General features: G+C 26.2%; 1 long non-coding RNA gene across 1 annotated transcript; it reads right to left on the reverse strand.

Moving 5' to 3' along the window:
- Nucleotides 1–8,014: 8,014 nt before the first annotated feature.
- Nucleotides 8,015–9,016, reverse strand: LOC114270030 (uncharacterized). Its single transcript, XR_014350571.1, has 2 exons — nt 8,880–9,016; nt 8,015–8,753 (listed from the first exon to the last, which is right to left on the reverse strand). It is a non-coding gene; the product is annotated as an uncharacterized LOC114270030 (long non-coding RNA).
- Between the last annotated feature and the right edge of the window lie 701 nt (nt 9,017–9,717).

Consider the following 9,717-nt stretch of genomic DNA (forward strand, 5'->3'; position numbering starts at 1 on the left):
TTGTAAGAGAAAATATCATTTTACCGCCTAAATTATTATAGAAAAATCAATTTAGCATTCAGACTTTGTATTATTTTAATTGGACTCTTAATTTTTTATTTTTAAATTTGATAAATTTACCTCTCACCGTTTGTTTCAGTCTATAATCAAAAGGAACTTGCTAACATATCATCAAAGTTCATTTGGAATTTCATTTTACCTCTCAAATTATACTTTAAAAATCAATTAGCCGCCCAAAATTTAAAAAAAAAAAAAAAATATTTAAGTAATCACCTTATTTGGTTCTAATTTTTTGAAAATTGAGTTTTTTTATTTTTTGTCTTTATTTTGATTTCACTAATTTTTTTTAATATTTTAAATAATTTTTTTTAACTTTTAGATACACTTATAATACAATTAAAAAGCATAATATTTGTGAAAAAAAACCTTTAAAAAATTCACTAAATGCAACAAAACAAATATATAAATTCAGTACATTTTCATATTCATGTGTATTTATTGAATTTTTAAATATTTTTTTATAAAAATTTTACTTTTTAGGTATATCTAGATTAGGTACATCTAAAAAGTAAAAAATTAAAAATTAAAAATTAAAAATATCACTAAAAACAAAAAAAAATATATGAAAAATAAAAAACTCAATTTAAAAAAATCAAATTCAAAAAATCAAAAGAACAATGTGAGATAAATTTTCATCTCAAAAATGAAAAAAAAAAATTAATTTTAAATTAAAAAATTGAGTATTAGTCCTAATGAATATTTTTTAGACAATAATTGAACTTAAAATTTTTTTTTTACCCACTCAATTTTGAAATTACTATTAGTCAAGAAATTTTCAGATTATTTAGCCTCCGTTTGGGAAGTGGGTTGGCTTTTTGACTTTTTGGCTTTTTTGGCTATTTTAGCCTGGGCTTAAAAGCTTGGTTTGGGAAGGGTTTTTTGACTTTTTGGCTTTTTTGAGTTTTTTTATGAGAGAAGAATGTAATGATTATGGGTTGGATGTGATGTTTTGTTTGTTATGGCTAAAATAGCCTATTTTATTTTTTGTGGCTAAAATAGCCAAAAAAGCCTGCAAACCCCCTTGCCAAACACAGCTGATCGATTCGAGATAATTTGAGACTTAAAAAGATAATTCTAAATGAAGATTTTTATTATTTCTTTACAAAGTATATTATTTAAAATTTAATTTTTTTTTATTATTGAGATAAAAAATTATTTATTAAATATTTAAATTTAATTTTTTTATATTCGGTGGACTAATTGATTTTTAATGTATAGTTTTGGGTGTAAAATAAAGTTTCATATAAAGTTTAGTACCATATCAACAAGCTCCGTTTGATTGTGGAATGAAGCAGACGGCGGAGATAAATTACTCAAATTTGAAAAAATTTTGCAGTCAAATTAATATCATGCAAAATCTAAGTGCCAAATTAATTTGCACGTAATGATTTAGGGACAAAATGATATCTATCTATCTATCTATTATATTATATAAAGAAAGGGGGTTTTTAATTTTGAGAATTCTAGGAGCTTCAAAACTCCAACCCAATAATGTTGATTTTTTATTTTTTTCAAAAAGAGAAAAATATCATTGGCTATTAAAAATTGAAATTTAAAGTTTAAAATTTAAATATCATTGGCTATTGAATTCACCTATGATTTAGGAATTTAAATTTCAAAATTTTATACCTAACAATGTACACATACTTTAAGGAATTGTTTTCCATAACAAAATTATACTATATATTTTACCTAACTAATTAATCTTTCTTTCACTCGGAATTACTAAATCCCTTCCTCAAAAAAAAAAAAAAAAGTGCTTATATTTCACCGCATTCACGTAAAATATTAATGTCTACAAGAATAAATATTCTTTGCATCTCTCTCTCTCTCTCTTAAATGGTAATTATTAAGATTTCATTTGGTGTTTAAAACTTTTTTTCCCTCCTTTTATTCAAGCTTAATCTCCATGTCTATTCGGCCTCTATTAACAATAGAACAACAATAGATCAAGCCCACATGTGAAGATAACCATGGATAACCCTTCAAATTGTAAGGTAACTACAAATAGCTGTTGGCCTCAATGCTAAGATTATGTGTGCGATTTTTTGCATGTTTGTTTCCTCTAAGACATATAATATGTTAATGTGCCACATATTATTAAAAAGTTAGAGTTTGTGATTGATTATAAGCCTATCAAATAGATTATAAATAAAATTAAAAAAAAAGAATAATCATTTATTCATTTTATATATATAGTTTTAAAAATCGATAATTATATTTTTCATAATTTTCATTTTCAATTCTATTTAGTAACTATTTAATTTATCAATTAGTGTGTTTCTTAAGTGTAGAGTATACAAGTGACATAAAATTAGTATGTTTTTTAGCCAAAAAAAATTATCTAAGAGGCTTTAGAAATTTTTAATTTTAATAGTTAAGAAATGGCAAGTGACATAAAATTATTGACAGATTTAACTATTTCAATAATTTTAAATTTTTTAAAAAAAATATTTATATATAGAAAATCAAATAAATAAATTTAATCATATTTAAGCCACATCTAATTTGATATTTGAAAATCCTTAAAATGAAATTCTACATTTATATTATTCATATAAAACTAATATTATTTTTTTTTATATCCCGTGCATAGCTCAGGCTTACCTTTAAGTTTTTCTTATTGCAGAGGTTCAGAATTATTATGAATGATTTATAATTATATAAACAAGAGGTCAAATCCACCTAAAAATTAGGCATAAATATTGCAATTTTCATTTTCCTAGCTGGCGACAATGTACGGATGGATTCTCATGATTGAATTGATGTAGGTGGGGGAAGGATTATTTTAGAAAGTAAGTTAAAAATTAATTTTTAATTTTTTTTTGATTTTTTTTATAAAAATATATTAAAAAAATAGGAAAGTCATATAATTAAAAAAACACCAAAAAGCAAAAAAAAATAATTTTTAACCAACTTGAAAAATATCCCTAATTCTCTTGCTAGAATAGAAAAATCTTTAAGTAAATATTGATAGAGTAAAAAAAAAAAAGTTCAAAATGCATACAATTGATGAGTCCAATTGATGAGTGCGTACCATAGGAGTGTTTTGGGAAAATTTATAAGAAATGGTTTTTTTTACTTTTTTTTTTTTTTAAACAAACATATAAAAATTATAAAAATTGATATAATTTAAAATAGATTAAAACTTGACTTTTGAATTTTTATTTATTTTCCAAATTTGCCCATAGTGTCTCTTATTGGAGTGTACACAATTGGAGATGACGTCAGAGAGAAATTAGTCACAACTAAGGAAAAGAGGCTAAGGTCTTGTTTGGAAATATGTTAATTTGATAATTTTTTGGCTATTTGATTAAAATATGAGTTAAAAAAAATTAATATGTTTGTGATGACTTTTTATTTTTTTATGAAAAGATATGTAAAAAGTAGAGAGAAAAGAAAATATTTGATTTTTTTGGTATGAATTGTCTGCTTTTTGACTAATTTAGTAACTTTTTGACTAATTTAATAACTTTTTGACTTTTTAATTAAAAAGAAAGATTTCCAAACGAGGCCTAAAATCTATGTGAAATTGTGGATGGTAGGTTAGATCCGAGAAGAATTTAAAATAGGCCCGATGTTTGGAAAACTTATTTCATACCTCATATGATATTATTATAAATTAATTTAAATAATTTATTTGTGGTCTCTTACAAATAAATGGTTTGAATTAATTTGTATATTGTCACATCAATATGTTTTCAAGGCGATGAATAATTGTTCTGATATTTGGTTCGCACGTAAAGAACAAACACGTGTAAAGGTTTCTATATTAAAAAAAAAAAAAAAGAAGAAATAGTCTTGGATTGATTTATCACTTATTAATTTTAAATTTTGAAGTGAACATAAATTTTAAAATAATATATGTCGAGAGATTGACTTTTCTAGCAAATTTCTTCACCCTTGTAAATATATTTTTAACTAGCATATTACTCGTACTATGTATGAGAAAAAATAATATATTATCTAATAAAAATATGATAATTACATTTAATTTTTTTATATTTTATAAAATAAAAGTTAAATAGAAGTTAACAAATCAAAATTTTCTTACTTATTTAAAATTAAAAAAAAATCAAAAAGATTAGTATAAGCAATTGATCATAAGGTTTCTCACTAAAAATCTCATTTTGCTTATATAAATAAAAGTATAAGATTCATTTTATGTAAGTGAAGCAATTCACTTTTTTCTTCTTTTCTCGATGTGAGATTATAAAATAAAAGTTAAATAAAAGCCAGCCAATTGAGATTTTCTTAATTGTTTAAAAGTTAACAATTGTTTCGGCGGGAAGTTTATTTCAAATCAAGCAATTTTAACCGTTTAATCTTTAATTAGGTCAATTCTTAATTTATTTCAAATGAAACAAATTTAACCAATATATTTTGATAAAACTACTAAAATCGTAGTTAAACTAGCGAATCAGTCAAACCAAAAAACGATTCATCCTATTGGTTAGGTCAAAGGACCAACCAACTTATATAAAAATTAATTAATTAAAAATTAAAAATTTTATTTTAATTTTAAAATTTAAACTGTCTGGAACTGAAACATACACAACACTACAATATTAAATGGAAGTATAAAGTTTTTATAGTAAAAAAAAACTCATTTTTTCCTCCTTTTCCTGATATGGGATTGTAAAATAAAGGTTAACAGTTGTTTAGATAAAAAATTCATTTCTAGTAATGAGGCCAATCTTAATTTATTTCTACCAATTTCATTTCTAGAAACAGTTGTTCAGTCGTTCAATTTTTAATGAGGCCAATCTTAATTTATTTCAAATCAAACAAATTTAAGTAATATATTTTGATAAAACCGTTAAAACTGTGATTGAACTAGTAAATCAGTCAAGCCGAAAACGATTCAGCCTAATCGGCTAAGTCAGAAGACTAACAAATTTACAACAAAATTAATTAATTAAAACCTTTAAATTTTATTTTAAAATTTAAACCATTTTAAACTGAAACATGCATAATACTATAATATTAAATGAGAGTATAAAATTCACTTTATATAAGTGAAACAATTCACTTTTTCTTTCTTTTCTCGATATGGGATTGTAACACTTTATATAAGTGAAACAACTCACTTTTTCTTTCTTTTCTCGATGTGGGATTATAATTATTTTAAAATTAAATATTATGAGAGTTTTAAATTCTCATATAAAATTATTTTTAAAATCAAAACTATATGAAATTGTAAAATAAAAGTTAAATAGAAACCAGCTAATGGGTAAAACTCTCATTTTGCTTGTCACTTATGAGTATGAGAATAAAAAAAAATCTCCTTTTGCTTATCACTTATGAGTAAGAAAAAAAAAAAAAAAATGAGCATGGGATATTGATCAGAGGACTTCTTACTAAAAATTTTCTTTTGCTTATATAAATGGAAGTATAAGATTCACTTTATGTAAGTGAAACAATCCACTTTTTCTTTCTTTTTCTAATGTGGGATTATGAAATAAAAGGTAAATGGAAGCTAACCAATGAGAATTTTCTTAATTGTTTAAAATTAAGAAAATTCAATAATTTTAGAATAAGGGTTTGGAGCTCCTTGAAAGCTTCTCCCTAAAAACTTCATTTTCCTTATATAATATATAGATAGATAGTGAAACAAACTGTCTTTTTTTTTTTTTTGAGATAGATAGATATTGAAAAAAATCAATAAAATTAGTTTGAGATATTGAAACTAAATGAGATAGGAGTATAAAATTTCCTTTATATGAGTAAAACAACTTATTTTTTTTCTTCTTTTCCCGATGTGAAATTATCAAATAAAAACTAGTCAACGGAGATTTTCTTAATTGTTTATTAAGAAAATTAAGAAAGTTAGTATGAGATATTGAAACTCTCACAAGACTCCTCACTAAATGGGATGGAAGTGTAAGATTCCCTTTATATGAGTAAAGCAACTCAATTTAGCCAATGAAAATTTTCTTAATTATTTTCTTAATTGTTTAAAATTAAGAAAATGAAGAAAATTAGTATGAGATATTGAAACTCTCATAAGACTTTTCACTAAATGGGATGGGAGCATAAGATTTCCTTTATGTGAGTAAAACAACTCATTTTTTTTTTCTTCTTTTTCCAATGTAAGATTATTAAATAAAAATTAACCAATAGAGATCTTTTGAATTGTTTAAAATTAAATAATTAAAAAAATTCGGATAAGATTTTGGATCTCTCACGAACCTTCTTAGTACAAAGTCCTTTTTTCTTATAAAATAAGATTCTATTGTCATGGCTTTATTGTTTGGAAAAAGATTATAAAACAAAATAAATTGATAAATCTCAAATATTTTTTCCAAAATTAGTCCCACTAAACACACATACATAGCTATGATGCGCTTATCGTTGTAGAAACTATAGCTCAATCTAGCTCACTGTGCAAGTCACTCAAGGGCATAGAAAAATATTGGAGTTTTTGAGAGATAGGGGACTTTGAACAACAGGTCAGAAATTAACATGGTTCTAGTGTTGTAGGAGCAAAGATTTTTTTGTAGTTCAAAAAAAAAAAAAACAAATCGTAGAACCACATCAATTTCCTTCAAGAATCAATAGCAACTCAAGATTTTTTAAAGAATAATGCTTGGAACCCCCTTTTGGGGTCACCCCCTCACCCTTTTTGCCACGTGGCGGGTAGTGATTGGAGGAGCAGGAAAAAAAAAAGAAAAAGAAAAAGAAAAAGAAAATATAACCAATGAGAGAGAGAGGGGGTCAAAGGGGGTGGGAGGAAAAGGGGGGATGAATCATTGTTGAATAATTTTTGTGGATGCGTTTCTGTATTTTCTATATGTCAAAATAACATTATTGTATATATTTAGTGCAAACAAAATATTTACAAAATATATCAAATTATGCTCATGGTTCAGTTCTTATGGTCAGGCTGCAAGAAAATTTCTAGTGTATTTTCTAATCGTGGCGTGGATGATTTTATTTTTTTCAAAATTTATTTATAGTTTTCTTTGGTTGAGTTTTCATAACTTAATTTTTTTTTTCAAAAATTGTAAATTAGCTTGAAAAAAATAAATTCAATTTTTTTTTTTTCAATTTCTAGAAGTTATTTCTAGCCTATAAATAAAAAATTTATATAAAAATATTGAGTACTTTTAATTTTTGGATAAATTACATTGGCCTTCCATAAGATTTGAAGAAAATACAATGTCTCTTAGTTTTGGCATAGTTATATTTAATTCTTTTAATGTTTTAATTCACATAAACTTAATCCAATTTTCATATGTAATTTGTTAGTCCTTTAAATAAAAAAAAATGATGATATCATTTATTTTACGTTGAAATATATATTTATATATATATATATATATATATTAATTTTTTTTTTTAATCTCTGTATTAGTTTTGATCTCTTTAGACTGTGTTTAGTTCATAAATTTGGATAAGAATTTTGAAACGGAAAGAAAAAATGTGTGTAAAATGTAATTATATTTACATTTCACATACATTTCCCAAATCCTTACTATGTGTGCTAAAATATATATGACCACACAACCAATACTCTGATTAATGTGTAAAATCCGTTGAGTATTTCATCCCTGCAAAAACTTACGTTGATCGGATATCTGTAGTCACTTGGTCAAATAAATATGATTTTTAACAAAATATAATCTAATCAAGTGGCTATTGATATTCGATCAATGTGATATTTTATAAGGATGAAGTACTCGATGAGTTGTATACAGAAAACAATTTAAATTATCGATACAGGCTCCATGGTAGGCCCACGGAGGCCCAACAGTACACTCCAATTAGTATTTTCAATTGAAGAGAACCATGCGCATACACACAATTACAAACGGTCATTGATATATAAATCCAAAATTTAGACGCAATTGTCAAGGCTAATAATGTGACAATCAATTAGAATATCTAAGGCAATATTCTCTCTCATATCTTTTTAATCATCAACCAATTATATTACTTACACATTATTAAATTTAGAAAATAGATCTAGAAAATAGATTTTTATATTATTTTCCATTACAATAACAAAAAAACACAACGCATGCTCCTACTAGGACAAAATATTTCAAACAACTTGGAGCACGTCTCGCATGGATCCAAACATAGCTAGCTAGAATGAATCCAAACGTTTTTTAATATTTATTTTGACAACTTATTGGGGTTCTATTCTTGTTGTAGCTATATTGCTCAGCTTCTAGCTTTTAATATGGGAGATGGCTGTGTATAAAGGAGGCAACATGAGAAACATAAAGACGACCAGAGCAGAAGAAACAATAGAAATCACGGACACGGCTGCGCCGAGAGACTTGGAACTCCTGCACGACAGTTTCCCCAACCGAATCTGGATGATATCAACCATCGAAAGCATCAAGAAAAAATAAGCAAAAAACGTGGCCAACCCTGCTACAAACACCATCATTTCCCTAATCTTGTGTTTCAATTTCTCACCACCACCGTAAATGTTGAGATGAAGCTTGATTGCCATAACCACAACAGTGGATGAAATGAAGCAACTGAAGGACAGGACCTCGAACAAAATTAGCCTCTTGGCGACTATTGTTCCTGCATCGCAGTCTGCCCGATTCTCCAGGCTGTGCTGCTCCGCCGTAGCCAGGGCTAATCCCAGGAACACTGCTAGGGTGAACAGTTTGTTCACGTTTACTAGATCATCCACTGCTTTGTTGTAATCCTCTGTCGAAATTTTAGATGTCCTGAAATATCCGAAAAAAAATAAATAAATAAAAAATAAATAAATAAATAAATCAAAGCAAATCATAAGTGATTTAAAAAGTTAGACATTTGATAAATATTGCGGAGAAATCAAGGTTTACCCATACATATTGTTCGGTTGGTTTGGGATTTCGTTTGTTCTTGGTTGTTCTTGGTTGTCAAAGTTGTGTAAGCTGCATATCTCAGGTATATAAGGGCAATCCTAGATATCTACAAGATAAATAATAGATATTCTCTCTATTATGACTTGGGAAGAGATTGTTTTTGTTTATATATTTTTTTTATGTCGGCGTAAAATTTGCACGTGATTTCTAAGCCTATTAAATGCCTGTTGAAAATGAATATTATTTGAATTTGATTGTGACTATTAAAAAATATATCTTACATCTCTGATTTAAAATAATAATAAAAAATTCATATAAGACAAAATCTCACTGATGACATTATCACCTGTAAAATTAGCGTATAAGCCTTGACGTCACTACTTCTTCCCTCCCCATGGCGAGCTCAGATCCTCACGCATTATTTTTTTCAGTATTTTCTCCACGTCACACTATTAAAAAATTTGTGACTCAAATTGCGTCAACTTAAAAAAAATAAAATGAAATAAAATAAATTTAAATTTGTATCAACAAAATCGAGAGTCTTTCAATTTTCACTCCCATATCTTCTCATTAACATTTTCCATCCTTCTTGAATTCTTCACCAGCGACGACTCCATCTCGCACAATCAAAACTCGGCAGCAACAAATATCAACAGCAACCTCCCCTCTCGAAACCTACTCTTGCAAAGTGGGTTTCTAAAAAATTCTTATTGAACAACAAATGGAAAAATCGAAAATGAAAAATTGGTAATTAGAAAATGGAAAATGATTCCAAAAAAAATGAATTTTCAAAAAATTCTTGTTGAACAACAAATGGATTCAGAGAGAGGAGTGGAGTTGT

Source organism: Camellia sinensis, chromosome 14 (assembly GCF_055761805.1).
Source record: "Camellia sinensis isolate YWXY chromosome 14, ASM5576180v1, whole genome shotgun sequence".
Lineage (NCBI taxonomy): Eukaryota > Viridiplantae > Streptophyta > Magnoliopsida > Ericales > Theaceae > Camellia > Camellia sinensis.